Genomic DNA, 9,145 nt, shown 5'->3' with positions numbered 1-9,145 from the left:
CGTATTTCCGCACTCTCGTCCGGATCGTAGCAGCACTATTTTGTAAGTACTGTAGCTTCTGGATGTTCTTGCTGGGGATCCCGACAAGAAGTAAGTTGCAGTAGTCATGCAGAAAGGGAAATTGCAACTAAGTCAATTTACTAAAGGTGTATTTATTCAACAGTTATTAAGCAGTGGCACAAACATTCAGGTCATTTCCAAAACAGAAAGTGCAAGATTGTCAGAGACATTTTGAAACAAGCTATTAGTGCACTTTTGTGCATGATGTCACTAAGATGACATATCAAACCAACACTAAATTAAAGTGCACTTTTTGTACAGAACGCCACTACAATAGTTTAAAACAAATAAAGTGCACTTTTGTGCATGATGTCACAATATATTTCAAATATATATTTCAAAAAATAAAATAGTGTATGTCGTTTGATTGATTGATTGATACTTTTATTAGTAGATTGCACAGTACAGTACATATTCCGTACAATTGACCACTAAATGGTGACACCCCAATAAGTTTTTCAACTTGTTTAAGTCGGGGTCCACGTTAATCAATTCATGGTACAAATATATACTATCAACATAATACAGTCATCACACAAGTTAATCATCATAGTATGTAAATTGAATTATTTACATTATTTACAATCCGGGGGGTGGGATGAGGAGCTTTGGTTGATATCAGAACTTCGGTCATCAACAATTGCATCAACGGAGAAATGTGGACATTGAAACAGTGTAGGTCTTATTTAGTAGGATATGTACAGCCAGCAGAGAACATAGTGAGTTCACATAGCATAAGAACAAGTATATACATTAGAAGTACATTTGAGTTGTTTATAATCCGGGGAGATGGGATGTGAATGGAGGAGGGTATTAGTAAAGTGTTGAAGTTGCCTGGAGGTGTTGTTTTAGAGCGGTTTTGAAGGAGGATAGAGATGCACTTACTTTTATACCTGTTGGGAGTGCATTCCACATTGACGTGGCATAGAAAGAGAATGAGTTGAGACCTTCGTTAGATCGAAATCTGCGTTTAACGTGGTTTGTGGAGCTCCCCCTGGTGTTGTGGTTATGGGGTTGTAGTTTGACATGTACTTCGGTATCAAGGAGGCGTAGCGGATTTTATAGACCAGGCTCAGTGCAAGTTGTTTGACTCTGTCCTCCACCCTGAGCCAGCCCACTTTGGAGAAGTGGGTTGGATTGAGGTGTGATCTGGGGTGGAGGTCTAAAAGTAACCTGACTAGCTTATTCTGGGATGTTTGGAGTCTAGATTTGAGGGATTTGGAGGTGCTGGGGTACCAGGAGGTGCAAGCGTAATCGAAGAAGGGTTGAATGAGAGTTCCCGCTAGAATCCTCAAGGTGCTTTTGTTGACCAGAGAGGAGATTCTGTAGAGGAATCTCGTTCTTTGGTTGACCTTTTTGATCACCTTGGTTGCCATTTTATCACAGGAAAGATTAGCCTCTAGAATGGAACCTAGGTAGGTGATCTCATCCTTCCTGGTGATAACAATGTCACCCACTTTTATAGGGAAGTCACTGACCTTCTTAAGTTTGATATGGGACCCAAATAGGATGGATTCCGTTTTACCTAAGTGTATGGATAGCTTGTTGTCAGCGAGCCAGGTATGTGGTAGGTTCCTGCAGACGTTATCTCCTTCGGTTTTTGACTGTTTGTTGATATGGAAATGGAAAATGTCAGCATGCTCAATTGGGTCAGTGCAGGTTGCTTCAGCATTTTGTTGGGTGTGGCACCGACCGGAGATGTTGACATGCGGAGTTTCAAGCACTCTTCATTCTCTAGCGGGTGACTTTTCAAATGATGCTACAAATTACCAGTGCTGCTACCTATTGTAGCAACGCTTTTGCCTCATACACTTGACATATTACAGTTGTCTGTTCAATCATAGGACTAAGGTTAAAGTTTTCGTTGTATATTAGTGCGACCCCCCCACCCCTTTTAAGAGGACGGGCAATATGAGCATGTGTAAAGTTAGGAGGACATGCCTCGTTTAGCGCAAAAAAGTAGTTTGGTTTAAGCCAGGTTTCGCTGAGACCGATGACGTTAAGATTGTTGTCTCTGATGATATCATTAACTAATAACGTTTTGGGAGACAATGATCTTTTGTTTAAAAAACCTATATTATAGGTAGTGGGCTGTTTTAGGGAATTTTTGATCAAATTATCCGTAGTAGCAATATTAATAATGTTATGTTTATTATGCCCAGTGCATTTAGTATAATTACGACCATATCTAGGAATTGATACGATGGGAATTTTCCGATTGTTTGTTTGTTGCTTTGATAAACTGCACGCATCATAGTTAGCCACCTCAGTAAAACACATGTCCAACTCTGAAACACTCAAAGCAGAAAAAACTTGTTCTAATTTAACTGACTCCTTACCCGGACCAGTAGTCTCGCATCTTCCATTTAAATCCGGCTTCAGGATGGAGGGAAGTGGTGTTCTGTGGGGATTAGCCTTCTGATTTGTTTTTAGCCCCGCTCGGCATCCGCGTTTCCGATCACACCGCTGGCGTCTGCTCCGTAGTTCAACATCTTCCCGCTTGAAGCCAAACCACCGCCAGACGATGGACTTCATCCGGCCAGGATCTTCAGCTCTCAGTAGATCGGTTCGCAGCAGAGTGTGAAGCGACTTGAATGAGAATCAGCACCTCCAAGTGTAAGTCCATGGTTTTCGCCCGGAAAAAGGTGGAGTGCCATCTCCGGGTTGGGGAGGAGACCCTGCCCCCAAGTCGAGGAGTTCAAGTACTGCGGAGTCTTGTTCACGAGTGAGGGAAGAGTGGATGGTGAGATCGAAAAGTGGATTGGTGCGGCGTCTTCAGTAATGCAGATGGTGTATCGATCTGTTGCGGTGAAGAAAGAGCTGAGCCGGAAGGCAAAGTTCTCAATTTACCGGTCGATCTACGTTCCCACCCTCACCTATGGTCATGAGCTTTGGGTTCAATCAATCAATCAATGTTTATTTATATAGCCCCAAATCACAAATGTCTCAAAGGACTGCACAAATCATCAAGACTACAACATCCTCGGAAGAACCCACAAAAGGGCAAGGAAAACTCACACCCAGTGGGCAGGGAGAATTCACATCCAGTGGGACGCCAGTGACAATGCTGACTATGAGAAACATTGGAGAGGACCTCCCCCCTCTAGGGGACCGAAAGCAATGGATGTCGAGCGGGTCTAACATGATACTGTGAAAGTTCAATCCATAGTGGCTCCAACACAGCCGCGAGAGTTCAGTTCAAAGCGGATCCAAGACAGCAGCGAGAGTCCCGTCCACAGGAAACCATCCCAAGCGGAGGCGGGTCAGCAGCGTATAGATGTCCCCAACCGATACAGGCGAGCGGTCCATCCTGGGTCCCGACGAGCGGTCCATCCTAGGTCTCGACTCTGGACAGCCAGTACTTCATCCATGGTCATCGGACCGGACCCCCTCCACAAGGGAGGGGGGGACATAGGGGAAAAAAGAAAAGAAGCGGCAGATCAACTGGTCTAAAAAGGAGGTCTATTTAAAGGCTAGAGTATACAGATGAGTTTTAAGGTGAGACTTAAATGCTTCTACTGAGGTAGCATCTCGAACTGTTACCGGGAGGGCATTCCAGAGTACTGGAGCCCGAACGGAAAACGCTCTATAGCCCGCAGACTTTTTTTGGGCTCTAGGAATCACTAATAAGCCGGAGTCTTTTGAACGCAGATTTCTTTCTGGTTATGACCGAAAGGATAAGATCACGGCTACAAATGAGTTTCCTCCGCCGGGTGGCGGGTCTCTCCTTTAGAGATAGGGTGAGAAGCTCTGTCATCCGGGAGGAGCTCAAAGTAAGGCCGCTGCTCCTCCACATGGAGAGGAGCCAGATGAGGTGGTCCAGGCATCCGCTCAGAATGCCACCTGAACGCCTCCCTAGGGCGGTGTTTCGGGCACGTCCGACCGGTAGGAGGCCACGGGGAAGACCCAGGACACGTTGGGAAGACTATGTCTCCCGGCTGGCCTGGGAACGCCTCGGGATTCCCTGGGAAGAGCTAGACGAAGTGGCTGGATGAAGTCTGGGTTTCTCTGCTTAGGCTGCTGCCCCCGCGACCGGACCTCGGATAAGCGGAATGGATGAATACATTATGTTACTTTATTTTGTTTTCACATACACAGTGTGGCGGATTTTATTTTGCCGCGGCAAAACTCTCACATACCTTCTTCATCTAATAGTAAAACATAAACAACCTAACTTTGTTAATTTCATGCAATCATTTTCTTTATTGACGAATACCGAGAGCGTTTTATCGGGTCGTGGAGGCATGTCTTCATTAAAAGTGGAGCAAATAACAAGGCTGCAGGAAGTTGTCGGTGTGTAACTTCTCCGCTTTGCAAATTGGAGAAAATAGATACACGGTAGAGGGAAAAAGTCATTACAAATGCGATAATCTCCCAAGAACTTTGCGGTGGCGAGTACAAAAACCGGAGACCGGATCTTGACGTGGCCTTGGAGGGAAAGAATGGAGGCTTAGCAAGGCCGGTCAGTCCTGTTCAGCATGCAGAACAAGGTGTCTGTGATATCCAGGTCACATTCTCTCCGGGGGTCTAAATTGCTCCTCTGTATTTTCGTAATGAGATTTTTAATTTTGATTGATGGCTCGCCTGTCAAACCAAAGTGTTCCCAAGAGGTTGAGGGCGTCGGAAAATGTAACATTCAAACTTCTAATGGACGTGCTAGGATGGACTAGATCTGGCGCCGGCTGTTGTTTAACTTTTTGGACTTGAATATTTTGACAATGGTTTGATAACGGGACCTGTGTTTAAGTTAAGAGTTAATAGTTCCTGTACTGCTCATTTTATGTTTTTTTTTAAGTTATCCCGTAATGGCAAAATATATATACCATATTTTTCGGACTATAAGTCGCAGTTTTTTTCATAGTTCGGCCAAGGGTGCGACTTATACTCAGGAGGGACTTATGTGTGAAATTATTAACACATTACCTAAAAATATCAAATAATATTATTTAGCTCATTCACGTAAGAGACTACACGTATAAGATTTCATGGGATTTAGCGATTAGGAGTGACGGATTGTTTGGTAAATGTATAGCATGTTCTATATGTTATACAAACCCCGTTTCCATACGAGTTGGGAAATTGTGTTTGATGTAAATATAAACAGAATACAATGATTTGCAAATCCTTTTCAACCCATATTCAGTTGAATGCACTAAAAAGACAACATATTTGATGTTCAAATTCATAAACTACATATTTTTTTTGCAAATAATAACTTAGAATTTCATGGCTGCAACATGTGCCAAAGTAGTTGGGAAAGGGCATGTTCACCACTGTGTTACATCACCTTTTCTTTTAAAAACACTCAATAAACGTTTGGGAACTGAGGAAACTAATTGTTGAAGCTTCGAAAGTGGAATTCTTTCCCATTCTTATGTAGAGCTTCAGTCCTTCAACAGTCCGGGGTCTCCGCTGTCGTATTTTACACTTCATAATGCGCCACACATTTTCCATGGGAGACAGGTCTGGACTGCTGGCGGGCCAGGAAAGTACCCGCACTCTTTTCTTACAAAGCCACGCTGTTGTAACATGTGCTGAATGTGGCTTGGCATTGTCTTGCTGAAATAAGCAGCGGCGTCCATGAAAAAGAGGACACTTAGATGGCAGCATATTTTGTTCCAAAACCTGTATGTACCTTTCAGCATTAATGGTGCCTTCACAGATGTGTAAGTTACCCATGCCTTGGGCACTAATGCACCCCCATACCATCACACATGCTGGCTTTTCAACTTTGCGTCGATAACAGTCTGGATGGTTCGCTTCCCCTTTGGTCCGGATGACACCATGTGGAATATTTCCAAAAACAATTTGAAATGTGGACTCGCCAGACCACAAAACACTTTTCCACTTTGCAGGCGTCAGTCCATCTTAAATGATCTCGGGCCCGTTTCTGGATGTTGTTGATAAATGGCTTTCGCTTTGCATAGTAGAGCTTTAAGATGTAGCGCTGAACTGTATTTAGTGACAGTGGTTTTCTGAAGTGTTCCTGAGCCCATGTGGTGATATCCTTTAGAGATTGATGTCGGTTTTTGATACAGTGCCGTCTGAGGGATGGAAGGTCACGGTCATTCAATGTTGGTTTCCGGCCATGCCGCTTACGTGGAGTGATTTCTCCAGATTCTCTGAACCTTTTGATGATATTATGGAGCGTAGATGTTGAAATCCCTAAATTCCTTGCAATTGCACTTTGAGAAAGGTTGTTCTTAAACTGTTTGACTATTTGCTCACGCAGTTGTGGACAAAGGGGTGTACCTCGCCCCATCCTTTCTTGTGAAAGACTGATTATTTTTTGGGAAGCTGCTTTTATACCCAATCATGGCACCCACCTGTTCCCAATTAGCTTGCACACCTGTGGGATGTTCCAAATAACTGTTTGATGAGCATTCCTCAACTTTATCAGTATTTATTGCCACCTTTCCCAACTTCTTTGTCACTTGTTGCTGGCATCAAATTCCAAAGTTAATGTTTATTTGCAAAATGTTTATGAGTTTGAACATCAAATATGTTGTCTTTGTAGCATATTCAACTGAATATGGCTTGAAAATGATTGTATTCTGTTTATATTCACATCTAACACAATTTCCCAACTCATATGGAAACAGGGTTTGTAAATAAACATTGATTGATTGATTTTGATCAGACATTCCCAAATTTCAATTAATGTGATAACTCATATCATTCAAAGGTATACTAATTTAAAAAACGTGACATCATTTGATCAAAAGTCTCGAAAGCGTAGACAAAATGTTACGTAGCTAAAGCTGATAAAAATATTACGGCAAAAAAAGGTGAAAAAGAAAATCCAAAATGTTTTTGTGCCCTTTGAAAAATATATGACCTAAATGTCCTGTTTGGCTTTGGGGTATTTTGTCAAATGACCTGTAAAAGAATTGGGCTTTGACTAGAAAAAAACATCCCTCCTGGTCAAATCACGGAGAAGAGAGTAACACAACAAAAATGATGGCCAAAATACAGCAAAAATGTACCAAAGGGACAACAAAGTCAGCCTTTGTCCTTTGAGGGTTGAACATTTGCATTTGGATTCAGGTCACAGGCTGAAATTGCGATGGCCAGTAAAGCCATGCACAACATTTGATTGATTTTACTCCTCAAACTTGACTTGATATCCTGCTGCTTCACAGCACAGAGTGCTTTCTGCGGATCAAAGACCTTTCATCCTTCGAATAATCTTGGTCAATGAGCACATTAGCATCCCTGTCAGTAAAACTGCAGAAATCAAACTCTGCTTTGCTAGAACACGGAAGAACAAACTGTTGGGAGTCCGTCGGATCAGTGTGCACATTTTCCACGCCATGCACTCTGGATAAACCTTCAACTTTAACAGCTTTCCAAAATCCAAACTTCTAAGAGTAGCAAACAGCCGAGACGGAATTTTAAAAAAGAAGGAAAAAAAAATATCAAGGTGAGAGAGATTTTTGTAAAACATGTTTGAGAACCATGTCGATTTATATCAGGGTTGTCCAATCCTTTTCCACTGAAGGCCGCATGCTGAAAAATCATAGGATGCGGGGCCGTTTTTCCATCCATCATCCATCCATCCATCATCTTACGCTTATCCGAGGTCGGGTCACGGGGGCAACAGCCTAAGCAGGGAAACCCAGACTTCCCTCTCCCCAGCCACTTCGTCTAGCTCTTCCCGGGGGATCCCGAGGCGTTCCCAGGCCAGCCGGGAGACATAGTCTTCCCCGTGGCCTCCTACCGGTTGGATGTGCCCTAAACACCTCCCTCGGGAGGCGTTCGGGTGGCATCCTGACCAGATGCCCGAACCACCTCATCTGGCTCCTCTCCATGTGGAGGAGCAGCGGCTTTACTTTGAGTTCCTCCCGGATGGCAGAGCTTCTCACCCTATCTCTAAGGGAGAGACCCAAACTCATTTGGGCCGCTTGTACCCGTGATCTTATCCTTTCGGTCATGACCCACAGCTCATGACCATAAGTGAGGATGGGAACGTAGATCGACCGGTAAATTGAGAGCTTTGCCTTCCGGCTCAGCTCCTTCTTCACCACAACGGATCGGTACAACGTCCGCATTACTGAAGACGCCGCACCGATCCGCCTGTCGATCTCACGATCCACTCTTCCCTCACTCGGATCGGGGCCGTTTTTAAATCAATCAATCAATCAATCAATGTTTATTTATATAGCCCCAAATCACAAATGTCTCAAAGGACTGCACAAATCATTACGACTACAACATCCTCGGAAGAACCCACAAAAGGGCAAGGAAAACTCACACCCAGTGGGCAGGGAGAATTCACATCCAGTGGGACGCCAGTGACAATGCTGACTATGAGAAACCTTGGAGAGGACCTCAGATGTGGCCAACCCCCCCGCCCTCTAGGGGACTGAAAGCAATGGATGTCGAGCGGGTCTAACATGATACTGTGAAAGTTCAATCCATAGTGGCTCCAACACAGCCGTGAGAGTTCAGTTCAAGCGGATCCAAGACAGCAGCGAGAGTCCCGTCCACAGGAAACCATCTCAAGCGGATCAGCAGCATAGAGACGTCCCCAACCGATACAGGCGAGCGGTCCATCCTGGGTCTCGACTCTGGACAGCCAGTACTTCATCCATGGTCATCGGACCGGACCCCCTCCACAAGGGAGGGGGGGACATAGGAGAAAGAAAAGAAGCGGCAGATCAACTGGTCTAAAAAGGAGGTCTATTTAAAGGCTAGAGTATACAGATGAGTTTTAAGGTGAGACTTAAATGCTTCTACTGAGGTAGCATCTCGTCTGCTTTTTGATATTTTTCATTTTCAAAATATACCAGACATACGAGTAAAAAATAAATACGTCTCACTTCAGCTTTGGAATTCTTAACAGTGGCCTTTTTTTTGCGTCATGAAACCCACTCTTTGTAAAGTTTTTTTAGAACATGTTATGCAGCTTGATCCTGGAGATGATTAGCTTAGCTCAGCTAGCACGTCTTTCGGAAAAAGAATGCAAAAATCTGTTTTTAATGTGTTTTACATTTCCTGATGCTAACTTCATAGCAGTCTACTGGGCGCGACAATGACTGTTTCATTTAGGTCGGATCATAAACCTCCACTCAGCCCTGTCTTT

This window comes from Nerophis ophidion, linkage group LG06 (assembly GCF_033978795.1).
Source record: "Nerophis ophidion isolate RoL-2023_Sa linkage group LG06, RoL_Noph_v1.0, whole genome shotgun sequence".
Lineage (NCBI taxonomy): Eukaryota > Metazoa > Chordata > Actinopteri > Syngnathiformes > Syngnathidae > Nerophis > Nerophis ophidion.
This window is presented reverse-complemented; position numbering follows the sequence as displayed.